The following is a 24,053-nucleotide window of genomic DNA, read 5'->3' on the forward strand; positions in this document are numbered from 1 at the left end:
CAGTGTTGTCTCCAGTTTTCTGTCGAGCTCCTTTTTGTCTGTCAGAGCCGTCCGTCTTGGCCAAATGGAGCAACACAAGGAGATTTGAAAAGAGGAGAGCGCAGCCAGGACGCTTCAGCAGGTCTGAGGCCCAGAGGAGAGAGGACAGGGAGACGGGTAGTGGTCTAGAGACAGAGGTCCATCCATCACACACGTCCTGACCTCAGCTTGACCCAAGCATGGGAGCCAATGAGGCGCCCTCACCCCCCTAAAGAAAGAAGCCCCCCACCGCACGCACAGACACCCACACACACTTATCTACACACACACACATAAAAGAGATCGGGTGACGCTGAGTGGAGTCTGGATGCTCTTTGTGTTGGCCATTGTCGCTTCCCAGAATCCTTTGTTTTTTACGTGACTAATGTGAGTACCAACACCTGACAGACAGGCTGTTCATCCTCTTGCTCTCTCTCTTTCTCTCTCTCACACACACACACACACACACACACACACACCCCAGACAGGAATAACCACTGGGAACATCCTGGCTCAAAATGCATAGGTCAGAATAGCTTTAAACGAATAAGTTAGAGCTGTACTGGGGACACTGAATGTACCAGATATTTATGATTACTGGACATGAACAATAAAACTCAGCATCTTTTATTTCATTTAATCATTAACATTAACTAGAAATGACAATAATTTCGTAAAGATAAGTGGAAGACATTTGTGAAATTAAGATTTTGGAACAGAACTGTCACAACTCAATATTCAAATTGATCGAAAGAGAAATTCAGTCATGTTTAACGTGTTTTAACTACATGTGGGCTCTTTTGGTGCTTATTTTAGGACTGAGGTATGTCTTAGAGTACTACCTACTTTCATTACAAAACAGTCGATCTATTACTCTTCCAATTCCAAGTCATGTCTTCCCTTTATTCCATGTGGGAAAATATACAAATTTTTTCTACAAAAGTGATCAAGGTATTAAAACACACTTTTCTGCAATTCTACAATTATTTACAAATACAGGGTTCTGGCTTCTCAGTATTTTGGGGGGTGCAGATATCACGTCACATTTTCTGTATTTAACGTGTAGGAAAAAAAACAAAACAAGATATTATTGTTTAGCAAGCAGACAGCCTACAGGAGGAGATATTTACTGACCATAAAAGACTGTCTTTAGCTTAGCCACTGTGACTTACTGCATGTAGCCGTCCAGGGTAGTGTTGTCTTCAACTGAATAGCCACCAACCAAATGTAGGCTAAGCTACTGGTGCCCCTGCGCCATGCAAACATGTCCTGCATTAGTGTGTCCTCTGAACGCACAGAGAAGAAACTTGGATCAACCTTCCATTGAACTTCTGGTAAGACAGCGGACAAGTTGACCCTGCAATTGTCTGTGTAACTAAGCATTACTTGAATAAGTAACTGTAAACTAATTAGTAAATTTCAAAAGGTAATCCCGTGAGCTACCCATTGCTGAGAAAAGTAATTAGATTTCTGTAATGCTGCCCAACACTGATCTACAGTATGTATGTTAGCCATCCAGATGGCTGGTTTGTCCCTATGCGTCAATCTAGAACACAGATACTGAAGTCACAAATTGAATGATTGAGTATAATGATTTGCAGATGTACAATAACTTATTTTACTTTGGCAAATACAAGTACACAATGTGCATTTACCTCTCATGTTCTCATATTTTGTAACAGGGATTCAGATAATATATATGTTTGTCTTCAGTATGCCAGTGTGCCTTAAATCATCATGACTATCTTCAAAAATAGGTTCCAAACAGGCTCTATAGTTGTACATTTTGTTATGCTTGCTGTAGTTTTCTTATTGAGCCAGAGATGTAAGATAAACACACAAAGTCAAAAAATAAACCCAAACCCCCTAAACTGCAAAGCAAGCAACACACCCAGCAGCCTCTCCTGAGTGCTTGTCAATGTTCGAGTAGGGCCTGAGCCAAACCTTTGATATCAAGAACCTGAGCCTTTGGTCTCACGAATAACTAGACAGGTGATGTAGCAATTGTTAAAATGGCCTCAAGGAGATAATTGCTAACATGTCACAAAAAAGAAACACAGAACCACAGTCCCTACTTTCACACAAAGATACATACAGCAACAGCTCCAGGGCAGAGGAGAGGTTTTGGCACTTCAGATTAAACGTCTCCACCTACAGGGAGAGTTCGGAGACGTGTGAGCGGGGGATTCTGCTGTGGGCGACATGCAACAATTGTCAGGATGTTTGAGCTCACCTGACAGCATTTTACCTGAGAACCACCTGTCAGTCCTCCCCATAGGAGGAGCAATGGCACTCCCAGGCGTTGTGACAGAAGACCAACTGAAACGCAATCTGAAGGGATTAGGGAACAATTTGTGGTTTAATTGACACAAAATGGAGCGCTCGACCTCTTTCGTGGCTGCTGACATGAGTTAGCAGACCAGGTCAAGAAATTAGGATAATTTTCTGCAAAGTCTGACAGTTTTTGCACTTTTCTAGATTTCTTGTTGTTCAAGTAGTTCGACTGATGTGTTAGAAGATTTCTGACGTTAATAATGCTAATTGAAATCAACATATTTACACATTTTTGAGCCAGCCCGCTCAGAAGCAAAGCCAAGTTTACTGATGCCACATACGTGACTGCTTCAGTGCATTCTTGATACTAGAAAATTACACACAGCTGTAAAGCCAGCATGGATGTTAAAACAGGCAGTGTTAATACAGCAGCTTGTTATTGTAAAGAATGACAGAGATGTTTCAGTGACAGATGTAAGGCTTAGTGTAACTCTAAGCCTCTCGTTTGTTCTCGCCCTGAAGCACACCACACGGTGGGAGTCTGAGAGGCAGAGTGAAAATATGCAGTGATAGGCTGCCTGTCCCCTTTAGGCAAAGAGCAGTCTAGATTTGAATCTCCAACACTCGTAAAAGTAAGCTTAGCGAGACAAATTGATTCTAAGTTAAATCTGTGTGATACTGTGTGTTTATGGCTGTGTAAACAGATAGATAAAAGCTTCTTATCACACTGTTGGAGTTGAGAAGCTGACAGAGCAGCAGTAGCCATCAGAAAACATTATCCTACATAAATCATGATCTTGTGAAAGTGGAGGTCTTGATGCATTTGAAGATTTTGCCTTTGTTCATGTACCTTTTATACTTTTAATGTGGCTCCAGATAGCCACTATTATGGAGCATTGGCAAGCACTGCAACTTAAGAAAACACAAACGGCAGACACCGTCAGCACATTAAAAACACATAAGTTGCATTGAGAATTAATGTGACGACTACCTAAAACAAAGACAAATTAACAAACACATACAGAAATGCTGCAAGTTGCGCACAACTTAAGAAAACTGATGAACATGCAAGTAATTAGTAAAGGCCAGGATTATGTGTGGCATATATTTCCAGTAATATTGGAATTGCGCAATCATGATGTTAAAACTAAAATAATCATTAGCTCAACGTCATTGACCAACTTTAAAGATTTGCAGAATCAAAGTTTTTCAAGTGCTCTTGATATTTCTGGATGTTGTAACTCACTTATGTTGTGCAGGACCTGAACTATCCCTGTATTTGCTTGTGGTTTCTATGTTTGCGTTGTGTTTCCTTGGCCCATCTAGTCTGTGTGTTTCTGACTGGTGTGTGACTGGTGAATGTGTTTCTCACGAAGCTTATGTTTTATATATATAATCATTTGCAGCATTTTTTTTTTTTTTTTTTTGCGTAGTAGAATGTTTTCGTCATTTACTTGTTTTGTCTATTTGCATGTGTACACTGAAGTTGAGCCGTTGCTATACGCTGAGGTGCACTGTGAATTAAAGCGGAGCTTGATGCAACATGGGCAATGAACTTTAAATTATAAAACTGAAGTTGCAATTGAAAACAATAAACAAATGAGCAAAACACCCCCTCATGTTAAGAGACCTTCAATAACTTGTTTACATGCTCTTAAATTAGCCACAATTTATGCACCCCTGTCTCGCTCACATCTGATAATGTCCTACCATCGCTCTCTGCTTCCTCCTCCTTCAGCTGCCTTAGTCAACTATGCCAGAAAGCATGTTATGTAGCACAGCCATGATGACTGCACGGTACTTTGACGGAGAGACAATCACTGCAGGTATTTTGTTGGCAATATCATCCTTACCTGAGAGTGCACCCTCGAATCTAGTAGGCTAAACAGCAGGCTAATTTCTCTTATGACTTTAAGTTCTCTGGGGTCATCTGTCTGAAACAACTTTTGGCTTTTAGTTTCCATAACCTTTTTAACAGAGCACAGTTTGGATAAGGGTACATACTGTATACAGGAGTGTTAAAATGATGACACAGACAACACCTGCATGAAATGCTGATGCCACTCACTTATTTAAGAAGCTAATGGGAACTGCTGGCACTGGATCTGAGGCTAGTTCTTACTTGTGCTCAAGGGTAACGTCTGTGTCAAGTAGCAGCAAAACTGATCAAAGCAAAACACCTTTACTTTCCCACACCCACTTTCACACGGTAACGTGGAAGAAAGTGCAGGAAACTCTGTCTATGCTGGTATCTAATGCTTTTGTTGGTGGTAGCTGGAATGCATTATTGAATGGTTCGGTCCAAGGGTTTTTTTGAAGACAGTTAACTACCTGCAAGGTCCCACTTGGAAAGTCCCCTGTGCCGTTGTCATTTCTTCTTGACAGGAAGAAAGATTTCTGAATCCAATATGATTCAATAATTTTAATAATAAAATTGAAAAAAAAAAAATTACAGAAATTGTGATGAGTAGTTTTAATTTATCTAGACATCAGTCTTTTTTTTGACTATGGTTAAGAAATTTAAATTCTTAAACTCTCAAGAAACCAAAATAGTCTTCTAACATCGGCCGGTAAAAGAAAAGAAATCGCAAAACAGAGTGTGTGCCATGGGTCCATTGTATGTGGGAGTGCTCTGTCTGTGTGTGTGTGTGTGTGTGTGTGTTAACGCAAGCTGACCTCTCCAGCAGCACATGCTCACCTGTAGACAGCTGGACAGTCACCCTCGTCAAAACCCCCCTCCTCTTCCTCCCCCTCGCTCGTTATCATTTGAGCTCCGCCGAGACTCTTCTAATGACAGCGCTTGTCTATAACATCGTCGTCACGGCTCCTGTTCGTGTGTGTGTGTGTGTGTGTGTGTGTGTGTGTGTGTTACCCTGTATGTGTGTGTGTGTGTGTGTGTGTGTGTGTGTGTGTGTGTGTGTGTGTGTGTGTGCGCGCGCGCCCTCGTGCACGCACACTAGTGCACGTTTGCCTTGTAATGACAGCGGCTGTCTATAGCGGCTCGTCCTGGCAGGGATCATTCGGTCCTCCCTCTCCGCCACGTACGCTGTCTGGTGTCACCCGTGTCCGGGTGGACGATGATGTGATCTTTAGTCCCCTCTGCGATCTATAGACTGGCATTTGGCTCGGGGAGCGTCCCCCGGCCCTGACATGCATGCTAAAGCCTGCCAATATCCCCTCCCCTTCCCCCCTCCCCCAACAGGAAGTTAACGCCAGCCAGCGCAATATTCCGACAGACGGCGTTAGATAGTTTATAGACGGTTTGTGTTCATGCATGGACCTGTGGTGCGGTGTGTCTTTTGTCAACAGTAGCAGTAGCAGTTGGATGTCAAAAGTCATTCGTTTTCATTCGTACTCATATTAAAGAGCCGTTTCACTTTCATTAGTGGCTGGATGTTACAGTATTTGTATTAGGTCAAACGTTTAAAGGACAATTTCCCTATATTTGAAACTGGGCCCTATTTCCCATCTTTTTGGGTCTAAATGATTCATAGGTACAAAAATGTTTGGAATAGATCCAATATTGAGCGAGACCACCATAACCGGCAACCGCGAAAGGGGCTGGAGAGTAATCCAAAGGGGCATGTGTCCGCATCAATATACGTCCAGTAAAAGTGCTTGTTTTTGCTACTGACAGGCTCAGATTGTCATAAATGTCCAACAAAATCCTGGACAGGATACCTACAGAGGTAGAAGTGTGTCTAATATGTAACAGAAGTCTCGCTCACGGAGAAGTCTCGCTCTGAAATCTCGCGGGAGGTAAGCTGTTGCATGAAGACAACAGTGTTAACATGAGTGAGGTTAAGAAAAGGCCGTCTGGGGAAGAGTAGAGTAATGTTACAGAGTTGGAGTACAGAGAGCGTAGCCTACAGTTATCTAAAAGATTTTTTTTTTTTTTTAACGGTTCGTGTTTGCGCATTTCCGAATTGTTAAACAAAATGAAGTGCCATGCTTCGCAAAGCTTTCAAAGACCTTTGGGGGACAGGGACGGGGTTGGTAGAACAGAGAGAAGCGAAAAGTAAACAAAAAGGTTATGTCTTTAGGGATCTTTTCCATAATGTTGTCAGACACTTATAATAACAGTCTGAGCCTGTCAGTGGCAAAAATTAGCACCTTTATAGGACGTACTTTTTCTCGCTGGGACCAATTCCAAACATTTTTGTCCCTGTGAATCATTTAGACCCAAAATAGGGCCCAGATTTGAAAATACTGGAATTATCCTTTAAAAGTAGCCTAATTCCAATTAGCCTCATCAGAGTAGGCTTGTGAGAAACACAAACAGCACATGCTGACAAGTCAAAGTTCTTGGGTCCCCACTTTGTATCTCTGTAGCTGCTGCTGCCCCGACGTGTTGTTACATTTCTGAAGAGGCGAACATCAGTCGAGTATAGCCTAGGGCTAATGCTGTAACTAAACGTTTACTTGACAAGTACACAAATTATAGCCATTGTTTGGATATTTTAATCCAAAATTAAGTCAAAGAATGTGCTTTTGTCACCGGCTGTTTCGGAACTATGTCAGCTTCAAGATGGCAACAAGGTGGAAATATACTGTATGTGTCTGCTTGGTTCTGGTGTATGTACCTCTGATGTTATTTTCCTCCTGATGAAACCCCTGTTCTGATTGTAATTAGCAAACACACCCGGGAACTGGACCTTTTTCTGCCACATAAAACTGTGAATCCAGTTGTGCAATAAAAGCTCCAGCACCTTCTGAGGTGTCTCTGGCGAGGGAAATAACAGACTGCAGCTCAAGGCAACTTATCGTCATCCAGTAGTCTAGCAGAGACACAAGGGGATGTTGGAGTGAGAGTGGGCTCATCAGGTGTGGCCAGTGCTAAAGTACTAATCTACTTATCTTTTATGTAAATAACGTGTCTAGGGCTATGTACCTCTGAAGCTGGGTCCTATCCCGGCATGCCCTGGGTGTAAGACAAGGGATACAAGTCACCAGATTATACAAGTGCAAAAACAACACATCACTCAACAATTAGCAGTAAAGATAATGCAGTTTAAATGAAAAAACCAATGTAGATTATCACTTTAATGTTAACTTGTTCTTCTAAATGTGCTCATCAGGTTTTCCTTTAGCTTCATATGTGTTTGACCAGAGCTGGACTCTATCTCAACCCTTATTAGCTTATCGTATTGACATGTGTTCTGTTTATGCGTTCGTGTTTTCTGTCTCAAATGTAGGCTTATATGCTCTTTAGACTGCCATCCGGTGTGTGTTCTGGCTTGAGTCTGTGGTCCTGAGGGACTGGCTGTGTCCACTCCTGCACTGATGCCATCACACCGTCATCTACATACCTGACAGCAAAGACCATCCTCTTCCTTCTTCCAACCACCTCTCCTCCATCTCTCTCTTTCTTCACGCTTCCTCCAGCGCAAAATTTTACTGTAATTTCCTCATATTTCACGCTGACTTTTTGCTTTTCTTTGTTCACTTTTCTTGGTTGTCCTGTCCTAGCGTGTCACTGTCTTTTGCCTTCTCCCCCCCTTGCTATTTTTCTCTCTGGGTCAATACTGTGTGTGTTAGGGATTCAGTGGTTGCAGTTTCTAGATAAACACCCTGTTAGCAGGATTATCCCTGTTGTCCTAACAATGTAAACCTGGGATTAGACCTGACTTTCCAGGGATATATATGTGTGTGCATGTTCGTGTGTGTGTTGTCCTAACTGAGTAAGCTCAGCATCTCAAAAAGCTGCATGTTAGACTGTGTAAGGTCCAAGTAGTTCACTGCACATACAGTAGGAACAAGTCAGTGGACAGTTATTCGGAAACATAATTAATGTATATATGTGTGTTTTAAATGTCAAAATGTGTTTGTATATATTATATTTTGTAAGTATTCTTACTTCATAAAATTTATGTTGTGGAAACTCCTGTGCTCTGCTCCTTGAAATAGCTGTAGAACAGGCTGGACTAAGTGGTGTTCAGACTGAAAATGCAAGGGTGTCTTTCTTCGGATACTGGTGAGATGATGAAATACCATCTAGGAGGCTAGTGTAAGAAATAGATCCATTAGTTATAAAGCTTATCAGACACCAAAACACTACACAGCAGTTTATAATACTATCAGGGGGAACTTTACAATGTTTAAAAGGTTGCAACAACCTCGAAATGGTCATGCATTTGTTAGAGCCAATTAGGTCTCTCAGTAATTTCATACAGTGATGTGAAACCACTGAGTGGTCAACAGAACCACATCTTGTGGTTTTTTTGTGGGGGGGTCATGCGCCAGACTATTTCTTGGCCTGGTGCAGTAAATTCCTGGAGTCTTGTTGTCTCGGTGAGGTTGCCAGGCAGTGCAGATGTGACGAAGTCAATACTCCCAGCCAAGAAATAGTCCAGAGGTGCTTTGGACAAAGCCAGGCTAGCATTTTACCGACTATTTCCAGTGTTTGTGCTAAATTAAGCTAACGGGCTGCTGGCTGTAGCTTCGCTTTTACCGTACAGACATAAGAATGATCGTGATCTTCTTATCTAACTCTTGGCAAGGACGCAAATAAGCATATTTCCCAAAATATCGAAAGATTCTTTTAAAGCTCTGCTTTGCCTATGCTCTGCTATGGTCACCTGGTTACCCTGTGGGTAATCACAATTGCCTGTGGTTGCCCGAGCTCCCTAACATCCATGAAATCAATGCCTATGGGGCCTATGTCTGTCTGGACATGGTCTTAGGCTTCCCTAACGTAAAATCGTATCATGTGAATACAGGTTTTTTTTTTCAAAGAAAGAATATATTTTGAAAAATGTATTCAATATGTCACTGGAAATTGCCTTTAAATTCTGTTTTGATTGTAAAGACCAGAGTCAAACTGTGCCATCACATTAGAAACAGGTCAACAAGTGAACGGCAAAGCGCTGTGCTTTGAGTAACCAAACTGCTGGCAAAAGGGCGGAGGAGAAAGAGCTGAAAAGAAATAAAGGCGGGGAAGCGAGTAAGACAGTACTTAAGAAAGCGTGGCGAGGGCTGTGGTGGTGATGAGGAGGTGAGAGGTCAAAGGTCAGCCCCCCTAGTGATATCTCCTGTGCCAGAGAGGCAGTCACGACCCGGTCAGCAGAGGTTCAGGTGTCAGAGAAAGAGACGACTGACTGACGAGACCAAGCGGGACCTCGCCTACGCTCTGTCCCGGTTGGACCTTTCATCCTTCCTTCCCTCTCCTCTCCCCATCAGTCCCCCGTGACCCATCCATGCCTTCCTTCAACCGCTACCCTCTTCGCTCTCTACCCACGGCACCCCAACCCTGTCAGCCTCTCATCCTTCCCTCCTTCCTTTCCCCCCACTCACCTTCTTTTTCACCCCTTAAGCTAAACAATACCACAGGGTTTCACTCAGCAGGCCGGGCTGACTGGGGCAGCTCTCTGTGGAGCTACATGTCTTCAGTCCACCATCATATGTTCACACGTGCACATACCGGACATATATGCACACAGGTTGCTGCCAGGGACACGTGTATGCCTATGTGGCGTTGCCAGTCTTACACAGGAATAGTTTCAGTATTTGAGTCTGAAGGAAGTTTCCAGTTTTCTACATAGTGGGTCTTATTTTTCCAGTTGTTGCTATCGTGCCTGTCGGTTATGAAAAAAACTTTATTCACTGACTTCATTGAAGAGATTTTGCACATATGGACACCACTAGACAAAGACGTCTACTTCAGGGAGAGAACATGACCCTGGATGTGGAAAAAAATGTGCAATATAATGGTCTGTTTTATTGCTGAGCTTCTTTTCCTACCGTAAGTCCCCTTGTTTGGAGAGTGGACTGGTTTACACCTGTGTAAGGCTCAAGTTCTGCTGTCACGGTACGCAATGTTAATAGCCAAATGAGCCTCCATGTTGTATAAAAACTGAGTTTTCCTTTTAATAAGTAAGTCACGGTCAAGTCATTGTCATTTTGTGTTGTGGGACAGTAAACACCTTATTTACTGCACATATAGGGTATTAATTTCAATCTTTTGTTGCATCAAATAAAGCAGTTTAATACAACTATTACTGTGGGTGGATGGCATTATAGATTTGTTACCTAACATTAAATCGTGAAGGATTGAGTACAGCAGATTATATTACCAAGAATTAAAATTACATATTAGAGAAGCAACGTATGCATTTCAGTATACTTTTAGAATAGGATATGCAGTGTCATAACAGTGCGTAGTCATAAGTTATTGACTCACCCTGACCTGGCCAGAACCGAGTAACCACAGCTGACCACAGGTCAAAGTGATGGTGTCATCTCATCAACAGCTGGTGATGGATGAACACAATGTAGCTATTAGCAATTGAGAGAGTAAGTATGATGCCTGTTTCTTTGTTCCATACTTAAATATTATGCAGAGACTGTGTGTGGCAATATAGCACTTGATAGAACAATTACCTTTTGATGAACAAAGGGTAATTCTGGACCCCAAACCCCAGTGCAAAGAAACAATCCTATTGCCTGCAAGACCATCAGTTATGGATGTTTGTGCAAAACCCTGGAATAAATTAATAAATATGTCCAAAGCCAAAGTTTATAAAAGTCTTACTTTCTACAATATCCGGCATGTCGACTACAGAATTAAATGTTAGGGAAAGACCACAAATAATCACAATAATGGGTTAAAAAAAACTGTTAATCAGTATTTCGGGTTTGTTAAGGGACATTGACTCCATAAATACCTGCATGAAAGTCAGATATACGGTAGTCCACACCAATCCTTTCTGCCTCGCCACATTAAAGGCAAACTCCTTCCTGGCACTGGATGTAAATCATGAGGCTGTGGAATTTTCCAATATGGATGCAATTCCTAGGGATACTTTGCTGGTCCCTAAGCATATATCATGCACAAGTATGCATGAAACCACATACTGTAAGTTGCCTTATTTTGACTCCCTGTTTCTTAGATCCCTTTGAGGCAGTCTGCATATATTTCATTTGCTACATAGGAATGCTGGCTGATGACATGTAATGCACCTGCAGCTTTATCAAATGGACAGATAGTTTCAACTTTGTTGAAGTTGCTGCTTTGCTAAATTTTGACACATTGGGCTTAGTCATTAGTGTAATTCAGCAAGTCTCTTTAAAATTCATATTGTATTGTCACTTTGTTTTACTGGGGTTCATCATAATGGGGTCTCAAAATAAAAACAATGTTTTTATTTATTTAAATATTATTCCCCCCCCGAGCTTTCATACTACATGTAGTGTCAGTATATTCATATCCATTTCATGTCTGCAGAACAGACCTCACCCTGAAGCTATGGATGAGCTTCTCATCACTCTCTTACTGTCTCATCATCGTGTTGACTGGCTGGCACGCCTGAGGACATGAGACAGCCAGACACAGACAACGACAGGTATGCACACACAGACATACGCTCTGGCAGGTGCAGGCTGCACGAAGGGCTGCCAGTCGTTTCTTCTGTGTTGCTTTTCATTAACTTGTCTAATACAATCAAAGACTGTCAGCAAGAGTGACAGAAGGGGAAAGAAAGGGAAGAAAAGAAGAAGAGAGTTTCTTCACAGATACGACTCCATTCTTGCAGCTACATCTAAAATTAAACTTCCTTTTTCTTTCTGATAACATTGTGTCTGGCCTTTTGTGGCTCTTGGAATGTCCTTGGGCGTTTTATGCACGCAGATGCATCACATACACACAAACACAAGTGAGAAAATGTAGCGATAAAAGCTCGATTGCTCTGGGCGGCATACATTCTACACTGTCAGGTCATCATATAGTATATCGCACACCTGCATGTTCCAAAAAAAAAAGGCAATTGTTATTGTTGAAAAGCAACATTTTCCGCAATGCACTTAGGATGTTTAGTGAAATGCCACAGCTTAATGAAATAACGACAGAGTACATTTACCTCCCTGCATAAACCGATGGCTTATTTCTTTGATTTCGAGAGGCGCGTCACTCTGCTAAAGGTTAAAGGGAAGATATTCTAATCAGGGACTCTTTACACAACAGCAGCTCAATAAGGTCAACTGGTGTCACAACATTCAGGTTGGAAGGAATGTGTGTGTGTACAAGCGCGTGTATGGCTACTTTGCAGTCATCCTCTGTTTACCTTTCTGTTGCTTGTGCCATCACTACAAATCCTGTCTCTTTTTCTATCTTTGGTTGGTTTTTTCTTGCTCTATCCCAGTTTCCCATGAAATTGCCATCACTGTGTCACACTAACACACACATACACACACACACACACACACACATATGCATACACTGAGTCACATGTAAAGCGCTGGCGTCTGATGGGGTGATCCGCCGGCCAATCGGCTGTATTGATTATTGGGCCTGGGGAGGTTGGTGGAGCGGCAGCAGTAATTAGGGCTTTTTGGTGTGGATTAGCCGAGAGAAAAGGTCACCCGCTCAACATCAGTGGCAGGACCACAGGCAGGGAGGGGAGGGTTGGCTGCATGATGGGACTGTCCTTAAACATGATCACATTGGCAGGGCCATGCACATATAAATAGTTAAGCACATGCAGAAATAGAGTGAAAGCTTAAAGGAAGATTTATTAAGACTTAGATCTTATTTTTGCCATTTTTGGCCACCATTTTTATTGGTTGTGATAACTTTTTACTCCCCAAAGAAACTCAAGAGATTTCTTCGCTAAGAAAAAAAAAAAAAAAAACTAACTGTGTAACATGCAAGAAACTTGATGTTTCAAGTTGTGAACAAGCCAGCATTTTAGCCAGATGATCTATCCACTATTCCGAAGGACATATCAAAGTGAGCCCATAAGTAATGTCAGTAATAATCCCCCATTGCTGTAGAGTTCCAAATCAATGGTCTAAGGATAGACCCCTCAGAATGTTTTTATGACAGTGTAAAAGAACCGGCTTTTAGCTATGGTGTCTGGTTCCTAGAGTTAGCAGTTCACTTGGTGAGTACATGAGCTATACTAAAACAGCTAAACCAACAAAAATAAGATCTAAGTGGTTTGAGGGGAATTATCCTCTAAAACACACCTCAGTAAAGGGTATATGTATAATACTGAATACACATGATTGTGTATATTCAGAACATGCAAAGACATACAAACATTATTTAGGTACATGAACATGGCTTTAAATGCAATCCCTCTCCAATTTTTACGTTATGTAGTGCTGCATGGACAGTTTTAATTCTCTTACACCTTTTCCTTCTCTCTCTCTCTCTCTCCAGACCTGCAGGTTGACTTCTCAGTGGTATGGCAGGTCTCGGTGTATCTTACGAGGTCGTGACCCTCCCAGACTGTGACCTGGACAAACAGGACCGAGGAGCTGCAACAGGACATGGAATTTCCCTTTTGTTTTTGTTTTGTTTCACTTTTTTTCGTTGAAAAGGTGGAAAATTCCTCGCTATGCACGTGCCGGAGAGATGAAAACATTTTCTTGGCAAGAAATAAGGCAGAGTTAAAATAAGAAACGTTATGTGACTGTTATAAAAATTATAAAAGCTCTGGCAGTTCTCTGTGTTATAACTGAGGATGCATTATTTTTTCTTTTCTCTTTGTGATTTTCATCTTCTAAGCCACTGAAAATGTGATTTATTTTAAGGGCAGCACTCTTTTCTTTGTGAACATATTTTTGGAGTTAGCACAGCCACTTGTCTGCATTATCTGTATGTCCCACGTTATATATGTTCACTATGCGTCTGGTACCATGTGGAACCAATTGTTTTTTAATAAAAAAAAAAGCCAGTGTGAGTGATTAAGAAGGTGTCTGCTTGTCTGCATTTACTGGGTGTCAGCTCCCCTTCTCCCCTCGACTCAGTGTGAGGGAGCAGCAGCTGTGGCAGTTTTGGGAGTGCTGGTTTTGTGCAAAGCTGCAGCACTCCTAGTGGTGGACACACAGATGAGGGGCTACATTTCTGTAAAACCAACCAGACAGGAGGAGACAAGTGCTGATTGAGAGAGCTTGTGTGCATGAGTATTGCTTTGTATTGCTTCGCCTTATTTTTGCATGTTGTGTTTATGCAATGGCAGTGGCATGTGTGTTTGTGTATATGTATAGCGGTGGGGGGTGGTGGGAGGGGCACGGATGCGTGACTTTTCTGTGTCTGTTTGTCTCATCACACAACAATGCACGTGTTCTTCAATGTGTGTATGTGCATCACTGGAAAAAACTATCTGTGGCACTCTGAGTTCACTTGCACATCCGGGCTCAGGCTGACTGCATTTGACCCTTTCTATGCATGAAACAGTGTGTATGATTTGTAAATGTCAGTGGAAATGGCATGCCAGCACAGGTTCTGAAAAAGTGTTGTGTGACAATAAAGGCCATACATAACTGACAGCCGAGTCGGAAAGGAGCACGTGAGGGCCAAACAAACCTTGAATCCTATTGCACTTCCAAAACAGACAGCCTTTACCCTTCTGATTAATGGGAAGAGTGGCAGATATTCGTCTGTATTTGACATCAAGATTTGGTGCCTTTTCTTGCTGAAATTAAATGTTTACTTTTTCATTTACAATAACCAAGAAAGATGAAAAGGATTGTCCAGTTATCAACAATACGATGCATTACATAACAAAACGAGACTGGTTAACATTCAACAAAGTAATATAGCATCTGCAGTTCATAACACTTACCACAAAGGATATAATCCCTATAATACCAGATTTTTCTGTTGTGACAGCAAACTGCTGTTGATTAAGACTTTGCTGAGATTTTATTTTATTTCCATGACAAAGGCATGCAACTCTGATCCTTTCTGGTTGGGTCAGAATCTGTTGTCATGGTGCCCTGTGCATATAAAACTAACAGGATCTATATGGTACACTATAGTGGCAGAATAGGCAGGGCAGCCAGGGTCTATACAGACTCTGCATGGGTCCTGCATTATAGAGTTCACCAGAGGGTCAAAAGTGTCACCACATACATCACATCTGTAGCAGAACGGCACACACCGTTGCCATGGTGATCGGCCATTTTTTTCCCCCTGCTGTGCTAAGCCAAACAGTGGTGGGTGGGTGCCGAGATACGAGAAAAGACAAAAAGGATTGTGTGCCCAGTCTTAAGTATGTTTCAGAGTGTATGTATGTAAAGTGAGTGTGTTTATTTGACCAGGCGTGTTTCAATTACTACAGAGAAGACACATGTGTGCCTTCCTTGTTTGGTCTGACTATCTATGTGGTCTCAGCTGTACTCATCAGGAACGCTGTGCAACAATAGCTAAGGTGCCCGCAGTGGGAGCTGCACAGCGTGATAAAACTGGCAAAATGACGGTGTCAGAAGCTCCATTGAACATAATCAGGCTGTGGTAGATGGGCTCGGCTGTTGGGTTTGGGACTATAAGTCTGGCGATTAAACATGCATGGGGAGAATCCTTCATCGCGGACGAAACAAAGCCGCCCTGCCCTTCCCACGTGTTCCAACATCGCAATGGAAAAAGCTTGTTTCCTTGGCAACAAAACTGGCTCTCTTTGTCACAGGAATGGGGAAGGAGGGGAATAAGGAGAAGGACGGAGGGGAGGGGATGGAGGGTGGGGGGTGGAATTGAGTGGAGGCATGAACCTCCACACTGACCTCCACCTGACCTCTAGGTGAACATGCCATATTGGTTTCCTGCTTTCCTGGCGAGAAAAATGTGATTGGTCATTTATGACGAAACAAAGATGAGTTCAATCGCCCGAGTTAAAAATCCTACAACTAGATTTCTCTTTTTTGAGTTTGACAACTACTCGGAGTTTACACAGTCATCAGAGACACTTAAAATGTTTCTGATAATATTTCAAAATATCATTCGGGTTCATCCAGTAAAGCGGACAAACAAACGTTCTGTCATTGTTCCATGCTTACAGACAGCACTGCCTAAATTCTTTTCTAAAAGCCGAAATCTTTTCTTCTACTGCCCCCAGTGGCAGAGTGTAGGGCCAGTGAAGGTGAAACAGGGAGAATGAAAGAAAGAGCTGAGTGAAAGAGAAATGACTCAAGGCAAGGAAATGGAGGATGCTGTTCAGAAAGCATAGTGGTGAGAAAAAGACAATGGCCTTTAAATTCAGGCAGCCAGACAAGGAGAGGAAGGGAGAGGAAAGGGAGACAAAGTGAGACGCCGCTTTTATGTCGACCCATGGCGGCTCCCATTGCAAAGGCTGGTACTCTGGCTGTAATGCTAACCTAGTATTTCCCTAATGGCCTTAATGACATATGGAGCACAGATTGTAGGAGGAGCGGGCTCACTTTGAAACCACTGTCGCCTCCCTCAGGGCTTTGCAAGCAGTACATTATAAAGACATGGCAACTAAGGACACAGGTCAAATCTGGTGAACTTTAATGGTTTTCAGATGATAGCGGAAAGGATCTTTTCATGACCTGAAATATATTTACATCTGACTATAAAAGGCTCTCAACAGGTGTAATACTTTCTTTTTCAATTCCCAGCATAAATAAAATTCTGAGGATCACTTCTTAAAAGATTATTATCTATTACACCACATGATGATATGCCTTCTTTTGGAAATTCTCACCACTGGCCCGTATGACATCTCCCTAAGGATCTCTCAGCAGCCTATCACCCGCCATTTTGTTTCAATTTGTTCCCATCACCGATATCTCTTCCTCCTCTCAGCTCCTTTAGTCTGTCGACATCTCACTTGTCGTCTGGACGTCATCTTCTCGTGGACTGTTACTGATGATATCGGATTGCTGTTGGCTTTACAGCGCTGGAAAGTGGACCTAATGGGCTTTCAAATGCTTTCTTGTGAATGCAACCTGTCAAGAGGGGAGAGATAGGATCGGATTTGATTAGCGGACAAAAGCAGCAGAAAAAACATATTTCAATAGAAACAAAATATTGCTTGTTTTTCCGCATGCCTGTGAGTTTTAGAGAGAGAGAAACAGAAACAGAAAAAACATTTAGTATATTTACTATAATTTACTGTTTTGCACCAGCCTTACTAGATGCCCTTGGATCATCCTGTGCCCAGTTTCCCTTTTGTCATTTACATCCGTCCACAGCAGAGGAGAGAGTAACACTGCCTCTTTTGGCTGGATATGGTAAATGTGTTCCTCTCTGGCAGATGAATGATGTCAAATAGACATATTTATATTAATTTAGGAATGAGGAGGAGGAGAACCCATCTGTAACGGATGTGATAGGAACCGCTATGTGTGAGCGTGCGTGCATTTAGGTGTGTGTCAATGTGTGGGTGTACACACATGCATGTTGGAGCATGTGTTCCAAGGTATCCATCGTTTGTGATAAATGAATCATTCTTTCGTGTGAGTTGATACCATGTTTGTGGATTTGTGTGTGCAGCTTTTGTGTGTATGCGTGTGTGTGTGTGTGTGTGGGAGGGTTGTGTGTGTGTGTGTGTGTGTGTGTGTGTGTGTGTGTGTGTGTGTGTGTGTGTGTGTGTGTGTGTGTGTGAGTGTGCGTCTGCATGCAAGCGAGGTCATACCCCGGTCACTTCTTCAGGCTGTGTGATGAATGAAGAGGAGAGGTGCCTGCAAAGCTGGAGAGATTTGGGAGAAACATTGTTCCACAGGGTTAAAAATGGTCTTGTGTTGTGCCAGAGGCTGAGGGAATGTTTCTAAAAAAAAACCGAAAGGCTGCAATTTAAGTGGATGTTCATCATATCCATTGTTTAATATCAACCTCGGCAAAGTAATAAACTAATAAAATATTAATATTAGCTATTTGATTGCGCAGATTTGCTCAGGGAGAGATTTTGCAAGTAAATGTGGTACCCAAAATTTGCTCTCCCATTTCTTCTTTCCTACAGGAGAAGAGAGGTGGAAGTGGCTGTGTTTGGTTTGGACAGCCTACCGGTGGGGTCAAAGACATCTGACTCAACTGGGACGTATCAGGTTGCAGTAGACAGGAAGTTAGTTTACCAAACAGGAAGGACTTTGCACAGAGGAGGCTACTGAAAGCCAGCAGCATTCACAACTTTCAGTGTTTGTCAGCACCCAGCAAAAAAATACATTATGTATGTGTGTGTGTGAGTATGTGTGAAAGTAGTATTTGTTTATTTTCTATCCTAATGATATATGTAATTGGTTTTTGAATCGTAACTCTTCTATGAATCTTGGATTTCCTTCTCTTTTTTTAAACAATGAAAAAATTCATCAAGTATGAAGACAAAAATAAATCAAAATCACTTCCTAATCCAAAATCCTAATATTCAGTCACTGATCAGCTTGGATCTGAGGAACTGCTGAGGTTGATTTGTTTGTGTGCATAGTACCAACTGTGTGCCTGTGTGCCTGAGACTATGTGCTTGGAACAGTGTGGTCAGGCAGAAGTGCATTGTGGGATCGATGTCCACACCTCATCCTAAATTATTCATCCTGTCAGCTGGCCTGTCCACCATCGCTGTGGAAACCGCTGACCAAGAGCTTTGCCCCCATCCCTACGGATTCACCTCTTCATCGCCTCCTCAGCCCTCACTTCCTCCTCTCTTTCTCTCATTATCTCTTCCCTGATTCATTCATTTACAGCCTCTCTCGCCTTCACTCCCACTTTCAAGTCTACCTTACTTCTCCAATCTTTTCATCTGTCTTTCTTCTACTCCCATTATTCAGTATATCTGTCTTCCTCATTAGTACTGAACTCCCACTGACTCTCTTTCTGTTTCTTTTTCTCTTCGTCTTTCTTTCCCTGTATTTCCCCATGCTGACATTCTCTCCTCTGCTGCGTCCGTGTTGCTGACTAAGATTATAATGTGTTGGCTTTGTAGGATGTTTATGTTTGTGTCTTTGAAGTCTGCCCCAGTGGCCTCTTGGATGATAGCCATAATCCCAGTGAGCTGCCAGAGGTTGTTCGGCATGCCGTGTGTGTGCCTATTCATCCTCATACATGTGTGAATGCATGTGTGCACATGATCAACTCTGAGTGCAGTGAGTGTGTGTGTGTGTGTGTGTGTGTGTGTGTGTGAGTGTGAGTCAGTAATTGTGACATGGCTCATACATCATGGGCAGAGCCTGTTTGATTACAAGCGGAGGGGCCCGGTGATTAATCGTTGGATTCAGCTTCCTGGCCTGAGTTGTGACACCCGGTCACAGAGCATCTGTACTGACACACCCCCCTAGCCCCACAGCCCTGCTCCAGCGTACCCCCCTACCGCCCTCACCCCTATACACACACCCACACACACCCAAGTACCCCCTGCCTCCATCTTACTTCCTCCCCAGCACTCCATTACCTTCTGCCTTTCTCTTACCTCCAACAACACACACCTTACCTTTTCCTTTCCTTCCTCACTAATCTTGACTCCCTTGTACTCCACTGCCTCCTGTTTTATCTTAGCCCTACCCTCCCACTCTATTCCCCCTCTCCAGTCCTTCTCATCCCCCTCCATATATCTTGTCTTTACTGCTTTTCACTCCCCACTTCTGTACTACCTCATCTTGCTTCTCTTCCCTGACCTTTCCTTTTTAAGCCATTCTGTGCAACTCACAGCTTCATATTAACCACAGCCACACTCTTTTGATTTTATCACCTTTTGCCTTGCAGCTTTTCCCCATTCCCCAGCTATGACCTCTCCATTCTCTCTTTATATATATATGTGTGTGTGTGTGTGTGTGTGTGTGTGTGTGTGTGTGTGTGTGTGTGTGTGTGTGTGTGTGTGTGTGTGTGTGTGTGTGTGTGTGTGTGTGTGTGTGTGAGTGTAACGCCCCTCATGCCCACGAGCAGTCACACATACAGTATATCCATCCTTACTCGAGTCCACATAACACACACACAGAGCTAAAAGCCTCCTCTGTACATCCATTTCAGCATCTAAAAGCATCTCCACCTGTCAGTTAAGGTCATGAAATTCAGGTCCCCGTGGCCTAAAGCGGCCCTTAATCCTAGAAGCAAGCAACCTTGAGGCCAAACAAAAGCCATTTTGTGCCTCAGACATGGAACCATCAACTAAAGTACCTGGAATTGTATTTACTAGTGGGCAGCCTGTTCAAAACATACTTGTTATCTCATTAATAGTTTAATATTTTATTCAATCATATGATGAGCATCATCTAATTTCCATATCACTGCTGTTTTATGATGATGATGATAATAAAAAACCCTATTTTTCAGATACCTGATCAGAAAATACTGGACCACAATTTCAAAAGGATTGTTGAGACACATGCACTCACTTGCCAATTTATTAGGTAAACCCGGATAAAAGTAATGCAGCATAATACAACAGGCCTGCAACCAACCCTCCCTTGATGAGGATTACAATGTTCAGTTTTTATTGAATCTGTTTGAAAGGGGTGTTGATTTATTTTACTGGTCATTTTGGAGGCTGTAATTTTTGGTACTGTTGATCTGAACTGAGTTATACTGAGAGGTGTTCCTAATATTTTGTCCATCCCATTTGAATTAAGGTTGACAAAATGATGATCTTGTGCGATGTCTTGTAGCTGTAGCTTGTTTTCCAGGGAATCCATGCTTTGACCAGGCGCAGCCATCTTTGCAACACGCTATTGTCTAATCGATGAATTTGGCTGTGTGGGAGAGACCCCCCCGTCCTAACTGACTGTCATTTAATATTTATCTTTCTATGTTTCTCAAGAACTGCCCATCCAGAAACCTTCACGGTCGACACCCCACTTCCTAGGGTCCTCAGCAACACGCACACTAAGTTTGAAATTGATCAGACGAGCAGTTGTCGAGAAAATTGAAGGACAGACAGACAGACAGAGATTTTGCCATTTATTAGTAGGATGAAAGTGTTTTTTTAACCGAGACTTTTGCTACCAGCTTGAGCCAAGTCAAACTGTAATTTTTTAAAATGAGGTTCATTCATTGCATAATTTGTATGCACATCATGAAGTCATGTTTTTTTTAATTATTATTAATTATTGTTAGTACTGTTATTGTAAAAGTATACAAGTAATAGTAAGAATCAGAATACGGATTAAACCAAACAATATTTTGATGATAAGCCTGGCATCATTCTTTTTATTTTTTTAATACTGTCAACAAATGCCATGAAAAGACCAAAAATTCTTTTAGTCCATCTCAAAATACCTTCTGACTCCATTAGCCTGCCTCCGTGTCTACTGGTTCCTGGAAAAAGATAAATCTTTAAATACAGTTATTGAACATATAGTTTCATTTTGAAGAAAATCAACTAAATAATTTCCTAAAACTTCCCGGCACTGTAGGTTTTAGCAAACCTCACTCAAACAGGAGTTAGTAGTGTATTTGTTGGGGACTATTTTCAGCTGCCAATTAATACATATTCAATGCACTAGCTTGTTACCTACGGTGGCATATGTGGGATTGACTTAAAACGAACTACAGGGTCCATGCTCATCATAATGGAGTAACATATCACCAAGTGCAATTGTGTTTGTTGACAACAATGGAGCTCTACAGCACAGAGGAATAAGCTATATAAAGCTTTAGCTACACAGATAATAATTGTTAGTGGGATCAGTTTACTGATAGTCTTTTCATGGGATTTGTTGACAAAAAGAAAGCATATATAAAATATGATCATACCCTACGCACAGCACTGATTTGAAAGAGATTTGAAATTGAGAGGAGAGGAAACAAGATATTTAGAATGAGAGTCAATAGGAAACAAAGGAAGAGAATCTGAGTGTGAGCAAGCAAGCTAGTGAGAAGTAGAGACAGTTTGTGTGTGAGCACGTCTGTGTGTGTATGAGTGTGCGTGTATGTGTGTGTATGTGTGTGTGTGTGTGTGTGTGTGTGTGTGTGTGTGTGTGTGTGTGTGTGTGTGTGTGTGTGTGTGTGTGTGTGTGTGTGTGTGCGCGCGCGTTCCCCTGGCCCGCACCTCCACACGGTATCAGGATGAGGGATGGTCCTGCCAGCAATCAGCCTAGGCCTGGACTCAAGCTCCGCACAAGGATTCCCTGCTGAAACCATTAGTCTACGCATTAAACACCATTAGACCACACACGCACACGCGTGCGCACACACACACACACACACACACACACACACACACACACACACACACACACACACACACACACACACGCTTTTCTTACATTAGTTGCTGACACACATTTACAAAATGCATTCCCTAGCCCCTTACCCTAACCATAAACATCATAAATAAATGCCTGACCCTAACCCTAATCTAAACCTAATAAAATGCCAAAATGTCCTCACAGCAATGGTTTCAAACCAAAATTTTTCCACACAACCATAGAAAGATATGTACTCTGTACACACACGCGCACACACACACACACACACACACACACACACACACACACACACACACATACGCAAACACACACACACACACATGCAGAGTGTAAGTGCTTTTCGACAAATACACACCCATGGTACGAGTGTGCAGCTGGATGCTCACACACACATCTTTACATACCCACAGGAGTTCCTGGAGGCACACAGACACACAGTATGAGAAGAGATAGTGGAGGGGAGTGACTGCCAGAAAGACTGGTTTAAGCTGAGGGGAAAAGAGCAATAGGATTGGAGAACTTCAAAGAGAAAGAACGATGAAAAACAGGAGGGATGGGAGATATAGAATGGAGAGTGCAAGGGCGTTGAAAATCCACTTTTCCTTTAATGTCTAATTTCTCTTGCTATCATCTACGCTATTTGCCTTTTCTATTGCATAATTAATTAACAACAAGTAAGAAATTAATTTCCTGGATGTCAGGGGTTTTTTTTCTAGGCTTACCTCATCTTTCCCTGACGCTGCACATGAATGCTTCTTTCATATCTGCATGTATTTATTACCTGTTTCTGTATGTATGTGTGTGGTTGTGTGTGTCTGTGCTCTCATGTTGAGTGCTGGAGTGAGTGTGTCCCCAATGACCCAGGTGTAATTGGGTTAGTGACAACCAGGACAATGTGACACCTGCAGGTCTCAGCTGTGCCTCTCCCTGCTGCACTGGCCTGGAGTCAGCTGGAGCTCTGTCATCTGGACAAGCCTCAGCTGAAATGGCCATTCTGGGACTGATCCAGGTTTAGAGGCTGGGCAAGACACGAATGTAATTCTAAATCCTGACCTATTGTCTTTAAGCTTGACAGAGGCAACAATAAAGGACAGATAGAGAGCTTATATGACATTCATTTTAGAGTATTAAAAAACTGTGGCTCAGTAAACATATATCTTAAGGAAAAAATCTTTGTAGCAATTAAGAACAGCTTCCTTTCAGAATCATAAGCTTTAAATAATATATAAAATGAGGCTGCAAAAGATTTTCATGTGTCCAATACAGTTTGGTGTTTTGCATTTATTGGTACTCATCCAATAAACACTTCACTTATTTTCAGTTGTTGAACCACCATTTGAGCGTAGGAAAAAAAAACTTTAGCAACCGACCCTTTGCATGCCCTGTCTGTCAGTAAGCTAGGCTCTTGTTGTTCTCTTTGCTAACGCAAAACGGCGAAAACTATCAAACTGTACAAAATACACATTACTGTATGACAGTAAGCCATCTGAGAAGTACTGTAGTGTGAGGAAGCATTTTGGATTCAACACCACAGATGGAAAAACTGTGGATAAAATATGGCTGTTCTGATATTGTTAAATGTAAATGGCTTACAGTTATGTTAGCTTGACACGAGTGAGGCTGCAGATGCAAAGCCAACGAACGGAACCATACTACCTTTCAACATAGTTCAGGATTAGGATATGTGGGTTGTGCATGAATGAATTTGAATGAAATAACGAGTTAGTTCAAATTAATTTGATCATTTTTTTAAATAGTGACAGCCTCGGTACATTCCAGCGTCATATTTTGTACTCATTTATTCTACACAAACTGTTGGTGTCCTACCGTAATCGCAAAATGTACAAATTCAAAAGATTTTTAACAGCTTTAAAAAGCTGGATAGT

Source organism: Xiphias gladius, chromosome 24, assembly GCF_016859285.1.
Source record: "Xiphias gladius isolate SHS-SW01 ecotype Sanya breed wild chromosome 24, ASM1685928v1, whole genome shotgun sequence".
Taxonomy (NCBI): domain Eukaryota; kingdom Metazoa; phylum Chordata; class Actinopteri; order Istiophoriformes; family Xiphiidae; genus Xiphias; species Xiphias gladius.